General features: G+C 40.2%; 1 protein-coding gene across 2 annotated transcripts in view; it reads right to left on the bottom strand.

The window, feature by feature from the left end:
• The window catches only part of GPRIN1 (G protein regulated inducer of neurite outgrowth 1), a 134,388-nt gene extending 112,462 nt beyond the window's left edge, over positions 1-21,926 (bottom strand). Inside the window, exon 1 of one of the 2 annotated variants that reach the window (XM_082256611.1) lies at positions 21,795-21,926. The gene's annotated coding sequence lies outside the window, so the exon portion shown is untranslated. Of the gene's footprint in view, positions 1-21,791 lie in introns of both variants that reach the window. The other variant, XM_082256612.1, reaches the window with a different exon arrangement.
• Positions 21,927-22,967: the final 1,041 nt, after the last annotated feature.

Raw genomic sequence — 22,967 nt, forward strand, 5'->3', positions numbered from 1 at the left:
AGGTTCAGTAGACTCGTTGAAACAATGGGGTTTATTTACTAAAGGCAAATCCACTGAGTACTACAAGTGCACTGCAAGTGCACTTTGAAGTGCAGTCGCTGTAGATCTGAGGGGGATATGCAAGGAAAATAAAAACAGCATTTTTGCTTGAACACGATTGCATGATAGAAATCAGCAGAGCTTCCCCTCATTTCAGATCTTCCTCTTCTATCTACAGCGACTGCACTTCCAAGTACACTTCCAAGTGCATTTGCAGTGCAATTGCAGTGCACAGTAATTTAACTTTAGTAAATAAACCCCAATTACTCCTGTAACTCCTTCTGTGTTGGGCTGCTCATAGACAGTCAGATGTCTAACCACGAATGGTAGATTAAACATTTAGGAATACCTTTTAGCTGGCCATTGGAAGTTTTTCAGTACAATTGGTACTGATTATCACCTTGTTACTTACTATACTATCTGCTGGAAATGGATTCATCACTTAAAGGGGTTATAACCCTAAAAAAAAAAAAAAAAAAAAAAAAAAGAGAGATCCGGTTCCTTTAAAGCAGGTTAAACATCATATAGCTTGTGCTGTCTAATCTGTCCCGTTCTATGCTGTAAAAAAACCTGATTGATCCTGCCTGTTCCTGTGTTCCCCTATGTAAACTGACCACGGTAATCATGGCTGCTGATTAATGATACCGTGGTCAGTTTACATGCCTCCCCCATCCTGCAGTCTCTCCTCTCTCCCACTCCCTCCTCGCCTGTCATCTCCTTTTTGTGAGCAATCTCCTCCCTGCTCCTCCCCTCCTGCCGTATTTAGTAGCTAGTCAGTCAGTGTAGGATTACTGCCAGCCCCTCTGTTATACCGAGGTACACTACACAGTGTAAATGTTTGTTTAAAATGATGCTGCTAAATACCTTCTTTCAGATCGCCTCATGACCTCCCACCGCTCTCCTCTCGTGATATAAGGGCTATAGTGGGGGGGGGGGGCTGAATGGACAGCACAGCAGTTCTGGCTGATGTCTGAGGGGGATCTCAGCCCGTTAGATCAGAAGAGGAGAGCTGCGGGAGGTCGCTGATGTCCGAGTGGGATCTCAGCTCCTTAGATCAGAGAAGGAGAGCAGCGGGAGGTCGCTGATGTCTGAGTGTGATCTCAGCCCTTTAGATCAGAGGAGGAGAGCAGCGGGATGTCGCTGATGTCCGAGTGGGATCTTAGGCCCTTAGATCAGAGGAGTAGAGCAGCGGGAGGTCGCTGATGTCTGAGTGTGATCTCTGCCCTTTAGATCAGAGGAGGAGAGCAGCGGGAGGTCGCTGATGTCCGAGTGGGATCTTAGCCCCTTAGATCAGAGGAGGAGAGAAGCGGGAGGTCGCTGATATCCGAGTGGTATCTCAGCACCTTAGATCAGAGGAAGAGAGTGGCAGGAGGTCGCTGATGTCCAAGTGGGATCTCAGCCCCTTAGATCAGAGGAGGAGAGCAGCGGGAGGTCACTGATGTCCAAGTGGGATCTCAGCCCCTTAGATCAGAGGAGGCGATCCGAAATAAGGTCTTTACATGGTGGCAGTAATCCTACTCTGATTTTACAACCACTTTCAATTTAAAAAGCTGTGCACAGCTGGCCTTATAACATTCCAAAAAACAGACAGGGGAGATATATTTTAAGTGGGATAAACCATGAAGGAATTTCAGTTGTTTTACTAACCAAGGTCACTAGTATTATGCCACCCCTTTAAGCACAGTACTGTAGCAGCACAATCCTATTAATTTTCTAAAAAAACCTAGCAATGGGTACAAGCTTGGGAGGGACTAGAGTTTGTGATGATGTCACACGCGTGACGTAATGATTTCAGATGAAAAGAATTGCTGGGATGCATGTGCAGGATGATGTAGATAAACAATAAACAAATATTAGCCCCTTATAATACTTACCTGAGCCTCGTCTTGATCCAGCGATGTCCATACGAGCCTTGCCTCTCCGGGGACTTGCACTCCTGATTAGCTTTTGGCAGCAGCGGGAGCCATTGGCTCTTGCTTCTGCCAATCACAGCCAGGAAGCTAATCAGAAAATGGAGGGGAGGGGCCAAGCCATGGCTCGGTGTGTAAATGGACACACAGAGCCATGGGTTGGGAGCGTAGCTGCTTTCTGTGGGGGCAACCGACAGGAGGGAGGGGCCAGGAGCACTAGTGTGAGACCCGAAAAGAGGAGGATCTGAGCTGCTCTGTGCAAAGCACTAAACAGAGCAGTTATGTGTGACATGTTTGTTATTAAAAAAAAACCAAGGCTTTAAATATTGCTTTACACTCTGTTATACAGGCCTAAATGCTAGGCGCATCTAGCACTTCAACGTTTATTTATTTATTTCAATGGCCAGAATAAACTACAATTATGGCCAATTAAATAAATAAAAGCCCAAACTCCAAGCTCTGCTAAACTCTGTTTACCTCTGTTACGTATATTTTAACATCTACTGTACAAATAATCGATTCACTTAAAGTAGAAATATGGGCACAATTCACTAAGTGATATGTTATCGCATTCAAGTGCTAACATATCGCACAACATAAAAAAAAAAAAAAGTGCAATTTACAAAGAAACTCTTGTTATGAACTAGCATGCGTTATCTAGTCGAAAACACTGCATGATCTTATGCAGTAAGTTATCGCACGTATCTCACATGAATGTCACATTCTGGCGAGAATCAGGGAAAATATGTATTTTGGTGCTATTGCACAGAATCCAATTAGAGCTTTGTTGAGGAGATGGGAAAACAAAGACAGGGAAATCCCCACAATCTCACCCGTGACCATCTTGTACGACGCCTTTCCAAAAAAATGTAAGGCTGGCAGGAACTTGGTCATGGCTGGTATGGCATGACTTCTCTGTGAAGAGGGCTCAAGGTACCCCGATCAGTTGGATATAGAGCTCCATTATTGGTTGCTGAGGCCCTCTGACGAAGTTGATTACAAAACGTTAGGGCGTGACCACGCAGCTAAGACATTACGGTCAGTAGCTATTACCGGTGCTTCCCCACCGCCGGACGGAGGGCGGTGAGTGAGGTGGTTCGGCTCTAGCTTGGATTACTACTTTGGATCTTAAGTGCCTGTTTTTTAATAATACTTGTGAATGCAATATTAAAGGGGGGCTTGTAATTTGGAAGAGTTTATTAATAAAGATTTAAAACGTACGAGCTCATTTTTCCATTAATCCTGATCTTGTCATCTCATGTTGTACCGAGTGGAATTGGGAGGCTTTTGGTCAGCTCCACAACCAGTAAACAGCTCCGGAGTTACTCACATCATTACCTGAGTGGAGGTGGTTATTTGAGTCAGTGCATGTGAGGTTATGTGCCCTATTATCATTGGTTTTTGGTGGGTTCTACTTTGAGGGGTTTTATCCACGAGGTGTGGTGACGGCTCAGTTGAAGTATATTCCTTCCCGACCACATTTATCACCTCTGTCACTTTAACCTACCATCAATTTACGTCATTATGGACTTTCTACATAATGGACGTTTATTTCTGTCTATGTGCAATTTTAAGGGTAGTTGCATTTAAGCGCTGCTAATGCTGGACTGGACTATCATCTGGCATATTGTGTTTTTGAAATTGTTTTCTCTTTATAGTGGCTGTTGTTTGTAGTTTATGTGTTGTTTTTTTTTATTTAACACCACACTCATTTTCTGGCATTGGCGCTGGGTGGATGCATTGACTGATTCTGTGATTAGTGTGTCCTTTTAATTTATTTGAACCTCCAAAATAGCTTACTCTTTCTATATTCTTTACATTTTAGAAAATGAAAAGCCTTTTCCAATACATAAATGTTAAGTTGAAAGAATAATAGTAATATAATCTCAACCAGCGAGGGAAGATTCATTTTAAAGCTGAGCTTCAGCTAAATATACATGGGGTTGGTTTACTAAAGGCAAATAGACAGTGCACTTTGCAAGTTTGCAGTTGCTCCAGAACTTAGTAAATAAGGTAAAGCTGCACTTTGCAAAGAATACCCAGGAAAAAAAAAAGAGCATTTTTGCTTGCACATGAATAAATGATGGAGGTCAGCAGAGCTTCTGCTCATTTATTCTGCTCTGGAGCAATTACCGTATTTGCCTTTAGTAAATCAACCCCACAATTAAAATGCAAATTTGGGAGCTGCTTTCCCTGCCATAGGATTTGTATTTCTGTTCATCCAGTACTGAGAATTACACAACCCTGGCAGACAGCACAGGTAGGTTGATGACTTGACTTTTCTCTACCGTAGTGAAGTAATACAGCTCGGTCACCTCTCTGATCCCAGCCTGTGAATAAGCAATGAAGCAGCAGCTTACCAATGAGCTCATCCCTCTGCTCATTCTTTTATCACTTTGTCAGCATGTTCTTTGCTATTTTTTTAATAGATATATATCAGCATTTATTGGTGTTTTATCTGCCTGGAGTTTAGCTTGGAATTCCCTTGATAATGGCCACAGGGATCAAGAGATAACATCCCTTTTGGCATTTTATCAAGTCTACAAAAAGACAATGAAAAGTCAAGTGACCCACTGATCTTTTAGGATTTGCTCTCAAAATTGGATTTGAAAATTATGGGATTAGGAATAAACGTTTTGCAATCTTGGCTGTAAGTGACATGCCTAAAAGAACAGGCTAAGCACAGTCCTAGTGTGTGGCAGGTCACAAGTATTTAGGATTATCCCTGTGGAGGAGCTACAGATGTCAGATTAGATTTCTGCTTGTCCCTGTGATGAGACTGCTGCCTGCCATTAAATAGAGAGGGTCTGTCTCCTGCATTATAGCAAACTTGATTTATATACATAAATCTCCCCTCAACAAACACTTCATTTTACAGGCTGATGCATTGCCATTCGCTATAGAGCACTCAGAAAATGGAAAAAGCAAACAGTACTGGGTTTTGTTTGAGAAATACTCTATATATTCATTTATTAGCTATTCAGAGATATCAGAATCGATGCTTATAGGATTTTAAAACGTATTAGTTTCAGAAGACTATGTAATTCTATGCGGTTCCAACACAATTCTACAGGGTCTTGTGGCTGGATCAATGCATACAGGTCATATATCAGATGCCAGTGGAATTAGCTTTAAAATAGATTTCTAGCCAAACAGCTAAACACGCAGTTGAATTGGATTTACAAGTATGTAAACAGTTTTACTAGCCAACGGATTTGTAATGCTGTTCAGCCAGCCTTATTATTCAATATATCTATGCAGGTGGCACCACCATTTGCTGGTTTAGCTTTTTAGCTGCTCCTAGCATCTCTTCTCTGGCTTTGAAGTATGTGGCAGAGATGTGTGAATCACAAGCCTGGCTGAACTAATAATTAATAATCTTTTGACAGCTGTATCAGTTTATATGAAATACATACAGTATGTAGTTCATCCATGTAGTCAGCATTTTGCTTAGAGTTAGCATCAAAGTGCACCTGGGTGGATACGAATATGGAAAGTGACACTTTTTGGCCGCTCTTACTGAGACTGGCCACACTTCGCAGTTTTCACATGGAAGGTGACCGATTCAGTTCATATAAGACATGACATGCTGTGTCACTGATCTCAAAACTGCTGTCAGTCAGATTTTATAGCACACTGGAAAATAGAAATCTGTCACTTAGTCTTTCCATATTACATGCCTGGAAAGTTAAGGATGATGTTTATGGCTTTTAGCCATGATGGGCAGTTATTGCTGCTGTCTATTGTTGTGAATAATATTAAATAAATAATAAATTATTAATAAAATATTTACAATTAATAATATAATTATATATACCGTATATATATATTTATTTATTTATATATACATACACACTATACATATATATATATATATATATAGAGAGAGAGAGAGATATTGTGTGTGAGTGTACGTAGATATATACACTATATTATCAAAAGTATTGATACGCCAGCCTTTACACACACATTAACTTTAATAGCATCCAAGTCTTAGTCCGTAGGGTTCAATATTGAGTTGGCCCACCCTTTGCAGCTATAACGGCTTCAACTCTTCTGGGAAGGCTGTCTACAAGGTTTAGGAGTGTGTCTATGGGAACGATTGACCATTCTTCCAAAAGCGCATTTGTTAGGTTTGGCACTGATGTTGAAGAGAAAGCCTGGCTTGCAGTCTCCGCTCTAATTCATCTCAAAGGTGTTCTATCGGGTTGAGGTCAGGACTCTGTGTAGGTCAGTCAAGTTTTTTCACCTCAAACTCACTCATCCATGTCTTTATGGACCTTGCTTTGTGCACTGGTCCAAATTATTTGGTCAAAGGGGGATTATGGTATGGGGTTGTTTTTCAGGGGTTGGGCTTGGCCCCTTAGTTCCAGTGAAAGGAACTCTTAAGGTGTCAGCATACCAAGACATTTTGGACAATTTCATACTCCCAAATTTGTGGGGACAGTTTGGGGATGGCCCTTTCCTGTTCCAACATGACTGTGCACCAGTGCACAAAGCAAGATCCATAAAAACATGGATGAGCAAGTTTGGGGTGGAGGAACTTGACTGGCCCACACAGAGTCCTGACCTCAACCCGAAAGAACACCTTTGGGGTGAACTAGAGCGCAGACTGTGAGCCAGGCCTTCTCTCCAACATCAGTGCCTGACTCACCTCACATATGAGGTGAGTAGAAGAATGGTCAAACATTCCTATAGACACACTCCTAAACCTTGTGGACAGCCTTCCCAGAAGAGTTATAACTGTTATAGCTGAAAAGGGTGGGCCAACTTAGTATTGAACCCTACGGACTAAGACTGGGATTCTATTAAAGTTCATGTGTGTGCAAAGGCAGGTGTCCCAATACTTTTGGTAATATAGTGTGTATATTTGTATATATATATATATATATATATATATTTACTGGCCACTTTATTAGGTACACCTATTCTGTTGCTTGATAACTCAAATCGCTAATCAACCAATCACATGGCAGCAACTCAATGCATTTAGGCATCTAGACGTGGTAAAGACAACTTGCTAAAGTTCAATACGAGCATCAGTATGGGAAATAAAAGGGGATTTAAGTGACTTTGAACGTGGCATGGTTGTTGGTGCCAGACGAGTTAGTCTGAGTATTTCAAAAACTGCTGATCTACTAGGATTTTCTTGCACAACTATCTCTAGGTTTTACAGAGAATGGTCCAAAAAAGAGAAAATATCCAGTGAGTGGCAGTAGTGTGAACAAAAATGCCTTGTTGAGGTCAGAGGAGAATGGAAAAAACTTAAATAACCACTCATTACTACCAGGGTATGCAGAATACCATATCTGAGCGCACAACAAATCGAACCTTGAAGAAGATGGGCTACAACAGTAGAAGACCACACCGGGTGCTACTATTGTCAGCTAGGAACAGGAAACTGAGGCTACAATTTGCACAGGCTCACCCAAAATTGACAATAGAAGACTGGAAAAGCGTTGCCTGGTCTGATGAGTCTTGATTCCAGCTGCAACATTCAGATGGTAGGGTCAGAATTTGGTGAAAACAACATGAAAGCATTGTATCAACGGTTTAGGCTGGTGGTGGTGTAATGGTGTGGGGGATATTTTCTTTGCACAATTTGGGCCCCTTAGTACCAATTGAGCATCATTTAAATGCCATGGCCTACTTGAGTATTTTTGCTGACCATGCCCATCCCTTTATGTCTACAGTGTACCCATCTTCTGATGGCTACTTCCAGCAGGATAATGCACCATGTCACAAAGCTCCAATCATCTCATCACTGGTTTCTTGAATATGACAATGAGGTCACTAAACTCCAATGGCCTCCACACTCACCGGATCTCAATCCAATAGAGCACCTTTGGAATGTGGTGGAACGTGCAGCCGACAAATCTGCAGCAACTAGGTGATGCTATCATGTCAATATGGACCAAAATCTCTGAGGAATGTCCCCAACACCTTGTTGAATCTATGCCACAAAGAATTAAGGAAGTTCTGAAGGCAAAAGGGGTTCCAACATGGTACTAGAAAAGTGTACCCTAATAAAGTGGCCGGTGAATGTATATCTACATCTATAAGATTTGGAAATCTATGAAAACCTATTTAAAAGTCAAAGCTTGCCAAAGTATTTGTCATTTGTTAGTCAGGAACATCTTCTTCATGGTTTAGCATTACTACTTTCTGGGTCAGCTGTACTGCTTTAGTACCAGGCAGAGATGACGATGATGAAGATTCATTCTCCAATGAGAAGTTAGGAAGCAGAGAGGGGACATAAGAAGCTGAAGCAGGAAAATAAATAACTTATTAAAAAATCAAATATATTATGAGTCTGGCTGTGTAGTGTGGAAAATGTGCATACATTAAAAAATTAAAAGATTAAAAAATGATTTGGCATGTAAAACCGATAAGCTCCTGTGCTCTCTCACTTACCATTTTCTACATGTGGTGGTTGCATACGTTTTATTTTTTTTAGGCTTTTTTGCCTCTGTTTTTACTTAGTGATCTGGCCAGTAAGACAGCTCCTATATTAGAGTGCCCCCGCTCTGGATGAAAGAGCACAGGGGGCACAGCAGACAGCAGCATTGTCAGTCTGGGAGGGAGGGTGGTGTTAAACGAACTAGCGGATTTAAATACACTAAAACAATTTTGTCAAACTCCAGCTCACACTTTATAATCAGTTACAGTAAACTGTTTTTTTTTTTTTCTTTTGGAATAAAGGTTTCACATAAATAAAAGCTGATCATTCTAAGCACCCCTGTCATTGATGAATTATTTGTCTCATCCCTGTAAATTGAAACATCTGCAGGAGAGATTATTCTTTTAAAAAACAAAAGACTTTCTGGCTGGATCACTAGATGAAAAAAGAAGAAAGAAAACCTAAAAAAGAAAACAAATTCAGCCATCACATCTAAGAACGGTTAAGCTGCAATATAATAAATGTTTGCTTTTGGGTTTAATACCACTTTAAAAACTCTTTCTCATTTTGTGTATGCCAGCACATCTGCATTGTCTAGGGATGATGGGGGTTAACAGACTGTTCACATTTCTTGGGGATTTGAGTTTTAAATCCTTTTTGGGTGATCTTATCTAGAGTTGTCTATGAGGGATAATCACATTAAAACCTGCTTAAGGGATCTTTAAAAATTAAACTTGACAAGAGTCACGGATTAACAGCCTCAGCATGCAGTTAAAACATAAGGACAAACTTTAATTTTCCTTTTTGTTTTTCCAAATCACATAGCTGGTTATTATACACATGGGATAAAAGTCAAAGATTTGTTTTGTCTAAACATTCCTTTAAAGAAAGAACTTTGTTGGGCTAAAACAGAGGAAGCTTGGAGCTGTCCATGGTGCTGTTTCTGTGGCTGGAGCTTCTCAGTGACTTTTGCATGGGACAGAGGTGGGATGGAGTGCTGTAGTCTTTTTTTTTTCTTAAATAAATAAACTCACGCACTCTAATAAAAGAGAAGGTAGCTAGGACGGGGATCCTCAAACTACGGCCCTCCAGCTGTTGAGGAACTACATATCCCATGAGGCATTGTAAAGCTCTGACATTCACAGACATGACTAGGCATGATGGGAATTGTAGTTCCTGAACAACAGGATTGAAGACCCCTGAGCAAGGATTTAGAACTAAATTACGAAAAGATGCTTGCGGTTAACTGCCTAGGATACATAATGTATGCTCATGTGAAATCACACCTAAATGTGCCACATCCCGTAATATAGAACTTGGAAAGAGATTCCCCTTGGGGTGGGACTTTTAAGGCATGGATAAATGTATCACTTACAATAGACATGTATAATTAAATAAATTTATTGAAAAAAAAAAAAAAACAAGTACAAAACATAGATTAAAAACATATGGCAGGTTGTCTACAATACATAGGGTCAAGAGGCAGAAACAGATACCGCTGTACTGAAGGTATATGCCGCCATTTAAAGGTTGCCCCTGAAGAAGGAACTCTGCTGTATCTCTGAAACGCGTTGGGCATATACCTTCAGTACAGCGGTATCTGTTTCTGCCTCTTGACCCTATGTATTGTAGACAACCTGCCATATGTTTTTAATCTATGTTTTGTACTTGTTTTTTTTTTTTTTTTCAATAAATGTATTTAATTATACATGTCTATTGTAAGTGATACATTTATCCGTGCCTTAAAAGTCCCACCCCAAGGGGAATCTCTTTCCAAACTGCCTAGGATAGTGCGTATTCAAGGTGACAGAAGAAAAAAACAAAGTTCAGCCTAAGAGAGGAGACAGCAGCAAAGTCTTATAGGGGTTACTTACTAAAACTGGAGAGTGCAAAATCTGGTGCAGCTCTGCATAGAAACCAATCAGCTTCCAGGTTTTATTGCCAAAGCTTTATTGAACAAGCTGAAGTTAGAAACTGATTGGCTACCATGCACAGCTGCACCAGATTCTGGTTGTACCAGTTTTAGTAAATCTACCCCATAGTAACAACTTCTATTGACACTTTTGCATTTTCTGGCCATAAGTGGAGACTGGGTAAGCCCCACTGGAGAGTTGAAGAGGGTACACAGATTCTGCTAAATGGAATTATGACACTCTGTAAGACATCTTACATGCTTTATCATCCTTCCCTTCAGACTTTTTAAAAGGGCTACACAGCTAAACATGGGCTCTGCATACAAAGCAGACAGAATGCTGAAGCCAATAGAGACATTTAACATTTCCTCAGCAATATGATTAATTATAAAAGTGGTGGGGATGGTTGTCTAGGGCATCACGCTCTCAAAATAGACCATGCCTAAATGCGAAAAGCCTTATCAGATCTAGGACATAACATATTTCTCTAGTGTGTAATATACAATGTTAAATCATTTTAAATCATGACATGTTCGCTGTAATATCCCACAATGCATGCACCAATAGCTCTGTGTAAAACAACTTAGCCAGCTTAAGTGTATGCAAACCATAAATCTGGTTTTCAACAGATAATCAGATAGTTTTTGGTGAATCTGTTGCAAAATTTCCTATCTGGAGATCTGGCGTATACTAGCACTTCCTGTTGCCGGCTGACAACACTAAAAGCAAAAAAAAAAACTTGACAGCTCGAGTCAGAGCCGCTGTACTAACAATCCGATGTTAGTACAGCAATCTCCCCCACTTATTGTGCTCTGAACACTTCAGTCATTGGCTGAGAGCACTGATGGGGAGCCGATCGGCTGCTGGTTTTCCAGCATGCACGCGAATGGGGGCCTTCTGTCGGACCGGCTGGCGTACATATGGGCTGAATGTTGGCCGGTTTTTATTGAACCAGCTGATGTCACCTGACATTCAGCCCATGTGTATTATGCTTAACCTCTTAGCGCTGTCAGTTCCTGGCCCTTTAAGCGGGTTATGATGCCAGAAGGCGGGGTGCAGCTTAAGATCCCGTGATTGGCTGTCATGGCGGTCACATGATCCGAAAACTCCCGATCGCTCGTTGCTTTCAGTTAGGGGATGGTAATTGTGCTGGGAGCGTGCAGGGCGCATACTCTCAGCACAGCAATTCATGCAAATATGCACCCCCTCTGCCCTAAAAACTAGGCACCGAGAGGCCACATATTTGCATATGGCCGGCGCCAAGGGGTTAAAGCACTACCTCACATTTAGCAGCATTGTCTGTATGATAGAACTGATAAGTGACCAAGCAGTCTAATGAAGGAGCACACATTGCAAGCTGAAAATGGTGCTGTTATTTTAAATGCAGTGGCTTATCAGCCTGCAATAGAAATCACTGGTAATATCAGGATCCCCGATTAAAAACCCAGCAACAAAACATCAACACCCCACCGCTCCACCTTGTCCAATCAAAGAACACTTTCTATTAATTGACAACAATGCAAAACATTCTCTGAATGGCAGTTAAGCCCAGTGAGCAACTCCCCGTGATTACTATGCAACGCGGCAGCTACTCAGCACAGGACCAGGGCCGGCGCTATCAGTAAGGCGACCTAGGCAGCCGCCTAGGGCGCAACTTAGCAGGGGCACCTGCCGAGCCTGACCCAAGGTAAGTGACTTACCATAAGTCACTGAAGGGGTTTTAACCAGTGGCGGCCGGCCCATCCATTAGGGGCGCAGGGGCACCGCCCCCATTCATGGGTCCAGCCCCCTAATCTACATGCAGGGCGCCAGATGCATGGATTCCAATGATGTTTTTTTTTTTAAGCACATGATTAGAGCCAGAGGCTCTAATAGGCTTCAAAAAAGGGTGTGCTCGGGGCGCATAGCACTGCGCCCTGAGCCCACCCAATTGTGTAACAATAGCAAATTAATATTTCCAATTGTCACACTGATTCTCCTCCAGGACGATCAGGAAGCGGGTCCTGAGACCTGTTTCCCAATTGGCCAAAGAAGAAGGCATCCTATTGGTGGAGGAGGGAGGAGACCGCCGCTGAGAGGGGACATGGAGGAGACTGAGGGGTAAGCCGTCGCCGTCCGGAGGAAAAAGGTAAGAGAACTGGCGCCCGGGAGGGATATGATGTGGACTGGACTCTGGAGTGAGGGGGGGGGGGTCCATGGCCAGGTCCGTCTGCCGCCCCCCCAACCGATGGAGCACCAGCCGCCACTGGTTTTAACCCCTTCAGCAACTTGGGATGGGGGGTGGGAAAGCATATGGGGGGGCGGCAATTTTTTTTTTGCCTAGGGCGGCAAAAATTCTTGCACCAGTCCTGCACAGGACCTGGAAGACCGCAATGTTCGCTGCTGTAGTGGTGACTACTACAGTCATTTCCAGCATCCACAGGCATCCCAGAGTTTTATTTGTCTAGCTAGACCAATATAATTATGCAACACAAACTATACCTGGAACTTAACTTTAAGAAAACTGTGAGAGGCATGATGCCAAACATACAAAATAAAAGAGATATGGATATATATATATATATATATATATATATATATATATATATATATACATATATTTTGAAAAGGAAAGTGGCAGACATAGTTAGACTCCTATAAAAAATGTAATCATTACCTTCAAGTCATGGACTCTAAACAAAGTAGGGTCCATCTGTATCTTTATCTTGGCACTCTTGCCAGGCCATCTTTCTCTATGACAGACTTATTGAGACCAGGGGTCAAATGATTTTTCTAAAACCTTCCATGGCATAATATTAAAAAGGAAAAAAAAATATACTTATACAATAAAAGTTTGGGAATACATAGAAAATATATATTTAAATGCTGAATGGGGCAGGGTGACCTTGCAGGGGATGGGGTTTCTGGAGGGAGCTGAGAGCAACTGTGATGTATGGGGACTCTCCAGGAGACTAGGGGCTTTGCAAGGCAATGTAGGAGACTACAGTATAGAGCTTTGTGGGGGCTGGAGGCTCTACAGCAATTTAGGGGGGACTGAAGGGTGGGGGGTACTGTGAGTGCCGGGGGCTATTAGGGAAATGGGGGGTACTGTGGGAATTTGAAGGGGCACTATAAGCCACTATGGGAGGTAGGGGGATACTATAGGAGCTGAAAGTCACTGTGGGAGGTTAGGGAAACTGCAACTGGCTGGAGGCTCGGAGGGAGGGAGACCATGGCCCAGTCCAACATACACACACAATAGAATGACACTAATCAACCATTATTTCTGGCTATTCAGTAAAGCCATACAAAGTTTTGATTGGACAGAAAGTCTGAAGACAAACTGCTTCTGCTAATGCCCTGCTTTAGGCCTGGTTCACATTAGTACGATGAGTTTTGAATGGGATTACAGGTGTAATTATGCAGTGCAGGTGTTGTGCAACTTGTGTGCAAGTACTTTTCAGTTGTCATGCGATTTTAGTTTTCTGCATTTTTGGACACGACTACTACTACTTTTACTATTACTATCACCTTTGACAGAACTCTTCAGCAAAAAACGCTCCACAATCGTATATCAAAAACGCATCTACGTGAGTTTTTGATATGTTCCCATTCAAGTCAATGGGCCAGAAAATCGCACAACCTCACACCAAAGTAGCACAGAACCCTTCCCCAAGCTCACATCGCAGTTGTGCTGCATGGATATGAAGGGCCACCATTAAAAACAATGCTGTTTCCATTGTCATGCAGTTTCATGTTGTACAAGTTGCATCAGAAATTGCAAGTGTGATCCAGGCCTTAGAGAACAATTCTCAGTGGATCTCACGTCTGGGGGGGGGGGGGGGGGGGACATTTATTCGCTTGTTTGTATAATAATGATTTTTTATAAATAGTAAACAGCGAGGATTATAAACCATCAGTTTAGAAAGGCACACAGAAGATTAAATCTAAATTGACCCAAAATCATTACAGTTTGCATATAGGTGGCTGTTTACACAATGCAAAAAATAAATGCAAAATGGGGTTTTTATGGGGGTTTATTTCTTACTTTTTGCATTGCCAAAGTTTTGTTCCAGATAAAAAATGTTTTGGGTATACTTTTTTTTAGAAGATACAGCTGTTTACACTTTATTTATTTATTTACACTGTATTTATAAACTCTTATATTAGGAGTTCAATGAACTTCTGAAATAAGTAATATTTATCTTTGAATTGCATTTTTCTATTGCATTTTCTAGTCACGGAATTCAATAGAAAAATTGCAACTATATGCCTCAATAAGCTATGTTCAGTAACTTGCAATTAAGTAATAACTTCCAGTTGACTACAGAATCATTACTGAATTTGGAAAGGATCAGTGTGGGAATTAGCAATTAATCTATGTGTAAGCTGTAGTTATAGTGGAACATTTTTGGTTAGCAAACTTGGAGAAGTTCCCTAATGTCTTATGTAATTAGCTAATTTCGGTGGTCGCAAACAATGGGAAAATGTTTAGGACCGCATTTAAGCCTAAGTAGTTTTTTCCTTTTAACCCAGCAGGGCTAAACTAAAAAAAACTGACAGCTCACGAGCAGCCGCTGTACTAACTCTCCAACGTTAGTACAGCAATCTCCCTTGCTGTTCTATTGTGTTCGGACAGGGGGAATCCCCTCCCTTCCCCCGCCAGAACACTCCAATCAGTGCTCTCAGTCATTAGTTGAGAATGCTGATCAGGAGCCAATCGGAAGACCTTTTTCTATCATACTCCTTCGACAGAAACCGGTTGAATGACTGGCTTCTGTCGGATTGACTCCAGTACACACGGACCAGATGTCCGCCGGTTTCTTTTGAACCTGCTGATGCCATCCAACGTTCAGCCGTGTGTACTAGGGTTAAGGCTTGGCCAGTTTTTGGACTGACGTCGTAGATAGGGTAAATTCATCTTAAACACATAAGCAACAGACAGCATAGATTCATGAAAGACAGAAGTTGTCAAACAAACCTGATTTCTTTTAATGAGGAGGTAAGTAAAACCTTGGACAGAGGGGTGGCTGTGGACGTAGTATACTTGGATTTTGCAAAAGTGTTTGACACAGTTCCCCACACACGGCTAATGTGTAAGGTAAAGTCTATAGGCTTGGAAAATTAAGATTGTAAATGGATAGAAAACTGTCTAAAAGACTGAATTCAGAGAGTAGTAGTTAATGATTCTTACTCTGAATAGTTTAAATTTATTAGTGGTGTACCCCAAGGTTCAGTGTTTGGACCCTTACTTTTTATAATCTTTATAATTTATATAGGGTCTGGGATTAAAATTACGATTTCAGTCTTTGCAGATGATGTCAAGCTATGCAGTTGAAATAGCGTCCTTACAGGATGTCTCCAACTTACAAGCTGACCTCAATGCACTGTTTAATTGGGCAACTATATGGCAAATGAAGTTTAATTTTGATAAATGTAAAGTCATACACTTGGGGGCTAAGGAGAGGCATGCATCATACATACTAGGGAGAGTACAACTGGGGGAATCCATAGAGGAGAAGGATCTGGGGGTTTTGGTAGGTGATAAGCTTAATAATAGCATGCAATGCCAAGCTGTCGTTTGCAAAGCGAGCAAAGTTCTTTTTTTTTGTATTAAGAGAAGTATGGACTCTGGAGAGAGAAACATCATTTTACCCCTGTGCAAATCATTAGTAAGACCTCATCTGGAATATGCAGTTCAGTTTTGGGCACCAGTTCTCAAAAAGAAAATCGAGGAACTGGAGAAAGTGCAGAGAAGGGTAACAAAACTAATAAGAGGCATGGAGGAGCTCAGCTATGAGGCAAGATTAGAGGAAATGATTGTATTCTCTCTTGAGAAGAGAAAATCAAGGGGGGATATGATCAACATGTACAAATACATAGGGAGTCCATATAGTGAACTTGGTGTTGAGTTATTCACTTTAGGGTCATCACAGAGGACAAGGGGGCACTCTTTACATCTAGAGGAAAACATATTTTATCTCCAAATACGGAAAAGTTTCTTCACAGTAAGAGCTGTGAAAATGTGGAATAGACTCCCTCCTGATGTGGTTCTGGCCAGCTCAGTAGATTGCTTTTAAAAGGCCTAGATTAATTCCTAAATGTACATAATATAACTGGGTACTAACATTTATAGGTAAAGTTGAACCAGGGAACATCCGATTGCCTCTTGGGGGATCAGGAAGGATTTTTTTTTCCACTGGAGCAACATGGATCATGCTTTGCTGTGTTTTTTTGCCTTCCTCTCAATCACCTGTGAGTATAGGTTTGTATACATTGCATTGTATAGTTTTGTTTTTTTGTTTTTTTTATAAGTTGAACTAGATGGGCTTGTGTCTTTTTTCAACCTGACTAACTATGTATGTCTGAAAACGAATTAAAGGGCTCATTAAAAACATAAAAAAAAGGTGTCGGTGTTACCTAAAGTATCCAATTAGTTCCAACTATAGCAGTTGGCTAGTACAGGACAAGAAAAAAGTAAAATCAGATTGGTTATACAGGTCCATACCTCTATGCAAAATTCTCAGTATTTCCACCAGTATTAGGTCCATGTCATCCTGAAGACTGTTTCACTGGTGAAAACTTGCTATAAATAGGGCTGCAAAATGTGCAGGGCATGTTGCTCCCTCGCTGGCTGGGTGAGTACGTTACTCTCCCTTTGCCGAAAACACTGCAGAATGTAAACCACCAGCGAAAGTGATATCTCACTTACCCAGTTGGTGAGAGAGCAACACATGCAAACAGGAAAGTGTTGCATTGCCCACAATTGTCCTCCATAGTGATTGTGCTGCTAGCATGTTCTAACCAGAAACACATGTTCTAACCAGCAACAGGATTGCACGTATGATATGGGCCTTACTGTTCTATGAAAGGAGTGACAAAAAAAACAAGTAGATATCAATTTGCTATGGAAACAGTTTGCTTACTCACACATCGTACACATGCTACAATATTTTCTTTTAATTAAGAGTTTATAAGTTTACATCATTGGATGTAAACCAAGAGCATAACAGTTTTGTCTGTTCCGATGTAAACACAAGCATCAAATACAGCTAATATCTATCATGGTATACTTGTGCCCAACTGTTTCCCAGCAATCCATTAAACGAATTTCTCCTAGGAGCTGCAGTTATATTGCCCGACAGTCTATGTCATGTTTATGTATTTATTTTATGTAAAGGGGGTGTCTAAGCATGAAAAGGTAGGAAGGGAAAGCCAAAACTTTCGGGTAAGCAAGAGCAAAGTCAGTACGATTTTAATGCTGGAGTATTCAAAAAAGATAAGAATCCAGGAAAAAACTCAGTCTGTAGGACCCACCAAGCACCAAGATATCTCTTCTTGATGTACAGAAGGGTCTTTTAATAAAACAGTATGAGACGATCCATTGCAATTGATCAGAAATCAGTTTTCAGTAGCTTTGAGGGACATGAAAATTGGTTTTCCTTGTGTTGCTGTATGCCATGGTAAAGGCCATCTGATTATTGGGCAGATATTAGTTAGAGCAGCCTTTCTCAACCAGGGTTCCATGGCATCCTAGGGTTCATCCAGAAATTGCTAGGGGTTCCTTGGGCAATGAACAAATTCTGCCTCTCAGATAAGTGATCACTGACAACAATGATCTTTGTAGCTAGGAGCTGATTTTTACCCAAAGACCACAAGTGTAAGGCACATTCTACCCAGTATAAAACAGGAAAAAAAGCTGTAAATGATCAATATAAATAGGAAGCGGCGCTAAATCCAAATAGTGCAATCATGAATAATCATATGGCAAATAATGTGGCATGAAAACAACATGCAGTGAATAAATTATGAGCAAAATGTATCTTTGAAAAAAATCAATCATATGAAAGTGATATAATGAAATAGGTGCAAAATCCAGTGTTAGGTGAACATAAAAAGTCCTTTCAATGAAAAAGTATTTTTCAATAATAAACAAGAGTGTCCATAAAGTGCAAAAAATTAGTTGATTGAAGAAATCCACCACCAAGTACCAACACTTAGCATATGCTTCTTACCAGATAGCATGGATCATAAATTATAATGATCATAAAAGCACAAAATAGCCCGGCAACCCAGGGCACATTGAATGTCAGATATGTTCAGATAGGTATCTAAAGTTCGGCCTGCCCTGGGAAGACATCACTGATGACTAAACGCGTCGGTATTGGCTGTTACTGAAGACATCACGCTTGCTTAGCTGTTACTCACTGCGTTTCTTTCTCACGAGCTGATAGTCTGCTGGTTTTTTAATCATTTCTGCCTGTTTACAACTCATCAAAGGTACTTCTTATATTTTTTAAATAAAAGGATTTAAATGTTAGCAGGCCTCACTATGCTTGTTCATTTTTTTTTTATTCCCAATCCATTTGGAGCTGCTGCTGAGAAGCCACCGCCTATCTTGGATGCTGGGTTATTTTGTGCTTTTTTGACCATTATAATTTTTTGGTCCATGCTATCTGATAAGAAGCATATGCTAAGTGTTGGTGCTTGGTGGTGGATTTCATCAAACAGCGTTACTTATACATTCTTCCCAGTGACCATCACACTAATGTACAATGAGCTTTAGCTATATTAATTATTAGCAGGGGTTCTCTGGGACCAGTAAGATATTTCAAGGTTTCCTCCGTGTCAAAAAGGTTACAAAAGGCTGATATGGGGGGTTGGGGGGGGGGGGTTGGATCTGGGGCGGGCAGAAGGCTCAAAAACCTTTCCAAATAAACTGACAATACTTACTGTAAATCAAAAATAACAAAAAAAAAAAAAAAAAGTTCAGTACATAGATTTTCATAAAAATACTCCACCTTTATAGAGAGAATAATTCAGCTATGAAGTCTACATCATATGCAGATTTATAGAGCTCCAGGAACATCAATTGTCATGGTAATAATGATACAATGCTGTTGCATTACTTCAACACTACCAGAAAACCTTTTTCTTTCACATATCATACATCATTTTACAGACACTGGTAAGCAAGCTTAAATAATTTATTGTGGGAATTAATAAAGCCTATGAACACAGTGCTTTACCACAACTGTACTATATATACCCAATAGCTTCTATAATAAATTATATCTGACAAAGGGTTATCACTGATGTATTACCAAATTGATTGCATTTTGTAAATGTTAAAAGGATAACAAAATACACTATGAAATGACAGCCTGCTAAAAATATATTATTATTATTAATAATAATAATTGTGTTTATATATATATATATATATATATATATATATATATATATATATATATATATATATATATATATATATATATATATTTATATTGTTCTAAACCATAGCTATGCATTTGGGCTGATGTATACTTGCAGCCTTCTCCAGCATAGGAATATGCATGAAGGTGTTGAACAACACTACAAAGGTGACGGTTTACAGCCTCCCTGCAGCTAAGTGCTGTCATTGGGAAGCTGCACTTCAGCACACATGAAACAGGGGTGATATTTTAATAATGTGCCAAACCCATGGTACACCATAGCCCGGAATCATTTCCACTAACCCCAACTTGTTTGTACCTTTGTTATGATGGGTAATATTAAGTTCCCCATTACCACCTACAAAACGTGGTGCTGTTCTACTACCCAACACCCAACAGCAGTTTATATAGTTACTCCTTTATGTCAAATGTGAAATAACCAACCAAAAGCAAGTTACGGTTTTCATAAAGGATTTGGATTCATTTGGAGCAATAATTCACATCCATTTCATAGTCTGGAGGTGTATAGACTACGCAGTCCCACAAGTGCCTACACCATGCAACTAAACAGCCTCAAGCAACTGTCACCTGCATTAAATATGTTTATTTATGATGAGATAAGAGATCCAGGATATTTCCCAAGGCTATCAGCTCTGTATTGGATGTCAAGAAAAACTCTAGCTTTAGAAGAGGAGAAAAATGGGCACAGACAACAAAAGAGGTAGAAAAAAAAAACACACACACACAAAGCCAAAATAGTGGAGGCAGAGAGTGTAAGTACGATGGCAGGCCAGTCGTCTCCTTGGAAACACGCATCTAGCTGCATGCAATACGAAGAAATGGAATCCCCTCTGTTAAAATGTTACAGCAGAACACAAATGCTAAAGTCACTGATGTAGCCATACTGTGATAAATTGACTACAACTCTCTTCCACATGAAAGAACGAGGCATGAATGGAATAGCTTCTGCTAATTACATGACCTCATGCTATGCCCTACCTGAAAGAGACCTGGGCTTTGAATGCACAGCACAGGTGACTCAAATCTGTCACTCTCTAGTAGTTAATCACCTAAAATATTGAAGAGACTCACAATGTACATAATAAAGCTAAATCTTTCTATTATATCATACATTTTTAAATAATTTGCAAAATCTTGACCACATTTTACACTTCTCTTTGGGTACATATAGTTACATAGTAGTTAAGGTTGAAAAAAGACAACAGTCCATCCAGTTCAACGTGTGTGTGTGTGTGTGTGTGTGTGTGTGTGTGTGTGTGTGTGTGTGTGTGTGTGTGTGTGTGTGTGTGTGTGTGTGTGTGTGTGTGTGTGTGTGTGTGTGTGTGTGTGTGTGTGTGTGTGTGATAATACCCTGGATCACAGTTAAAATTTCAAATGTTTAACAATAAAAAAAAGTAAAACAAAGAAAAAAAAACCATACAGAAACAGCTATTATATGGATGTATCTGTAATGACAGCATTGATGTGCAAGCATACAAACCAACGATGAAGTACAGTATAAAGGGCCATTTCTAAAAGGCATGTTTACAATGGCATAACATAGCATAATAAACTGTGCGAATAATAATTTCAATTATCCAATCATGTGCAGATTAATAAGTAAAGAGAAGATTGCTTTTCACGTGATTTGATGATTGAAGAAATTGTTTACCCATTTTATTGTGTGAACATTCTGCAAATCCTTTACTACATCAGCCTCGATGAATCGCAGAAGAAGAAAAGGATAAAAGCTGCTATTCTGTGTCTCAAGTAAAGCACACATGGTGACCATTTTTTAAAATAAAAGCAAGGTGCAAGTGTGCAAAAACTGAAATGAGTACAGCAAGTTAACATTAAAAAAATGTATTTTTGAAAACGGAAGTGTTAAAAAAAAAAAATGAGATCTACATTATTTAATCACGTCACATTCAGTTGGATGCATCTACTAAAATCTAAATTGAATGGTCATAACACATTCACTTGAAATGTACATTGAAGAATCATGCCACATTGACTAGAGAGCATCTACTATCTCAGCACGTGCTGCCCCCTTATTGATGGCATTGCCATCCTCAGCAGACAGACATCCTTTCTATAAGATGAACATTGACATGTGTCTAGGTACCAGTGATGAGGCCAAAGACACACACAAGCACACACACAGAGCAAATAAAGGCATAAATGATACCTTGCTACATAGATCACAGAGCAGGTCTTGTTGCTCAGTATCAGTGCAGAGCAATAAATATCTAGAAAAAGTCAGGGTAAGGTAGCCCAGGAGAGGTGCAGCAACACAAGATCTCCCTGGGCTCAGGAGTGATGGAAATAATGCCACTACCTTGTGAGTCACAGAAATGAACCTGGAACGCCTGAGATCCCCTCTGCCTTCTCACTCCTTCTCCTGGTGCTGCTTGTAGCTGCTTGCTGCAGTCATGAGTGTGGGAGGAGAGAAAGACACAAGTGAATGTTTTTCTCCCATCAGATTACTCTGTATCATACTAGGACTCAGCAAGAGAAAGGAAAAAAAAAAAAAAAGAGTTGGGACTATTACACAACCAAAGAGAAGCGAGAGTGTGAGGTGATGAAGGAACCATAATAGACGCAGGATGTGCAGTTACAAATAACATCCTAACATGGTCAGATGGAGATGATAACTGTTAGCATATGGGCAGGATTTCTAGCAACTGTAACTAATTGCTAGTCAGTGTGGAGAGCTTATCATAAAAAGACCAGGTTTGAACAATGCAGCTTGATTGCATGTTATCCGCGCAGCTCCTGACCGCCCAGGTTTTGGAGGGACATTCTGTTTTCTGGACCAAAAACCATCTTTCTTTCACAATTGTCCTTTTATTTGAGGAACAAATATCCATATACCCTAATCCATATTTTCTTCTATTTGATGAACAAATACTCTTTTTGATCTCAAATCACTCTATCCTGTTGGACCCAAATCCATCTATTTTTTTTTTAAACCACTTTCTTTTGGAGAAGCAATCCCTTTTTTTTTTTTTTTTTTTGGACCCAAACCCTTTTTTTTTTTTTTAACTCCTCATTTTCAGAGGAACGATCCCTTTTTTTTAAAAATCAATTCCATCTTTCTGTTGCAATTGTTCTTCTATTGTTGGTACATTGGGGTTGATTTATTAAAGGCAAATTGGCTGTTCACTTTGCAAGCCAAGTCACATGCAAAGAAAAGATAAAAAAAATGTATTTTTTCTTGCACATGATTGGATGATGGAATTAAGCAGAGCTTCACCTCATTTATAAGTAAGGGTAAATTCCATTGCAAAGAAAAAATCTCCTGCAAAGTAAACAGCCTGTTTGCCTTTAGTAAATTAACCCCATTGCCTCTTGTGTTCCTGAATGCAGCTTTTCTTTACAGCTGTCGCTCTTTCAGAACATAATCCATATTTTTTTTAACTTGTCCTTGATTGCAGGTTAAAGAGTAACTCCACTTTTGTTGAGAAAAAAGCATTTCCCTCTGAATGATCTATGTACATTACAAGGATTT

The sequence above is a fragment of the Pelophylax lessonae genome, assembly GCF_965119305.1.
Source record: "Pelophylax lessonae genome assembly, chromosome: 4".
Classification (NCBI taxonomy): domain Eukaryota; kingdom Metazoa; phylum Chordata; class Amphibia; order Anura; family Ranidae; genus Pelophylax; species Pelophylax lessonae.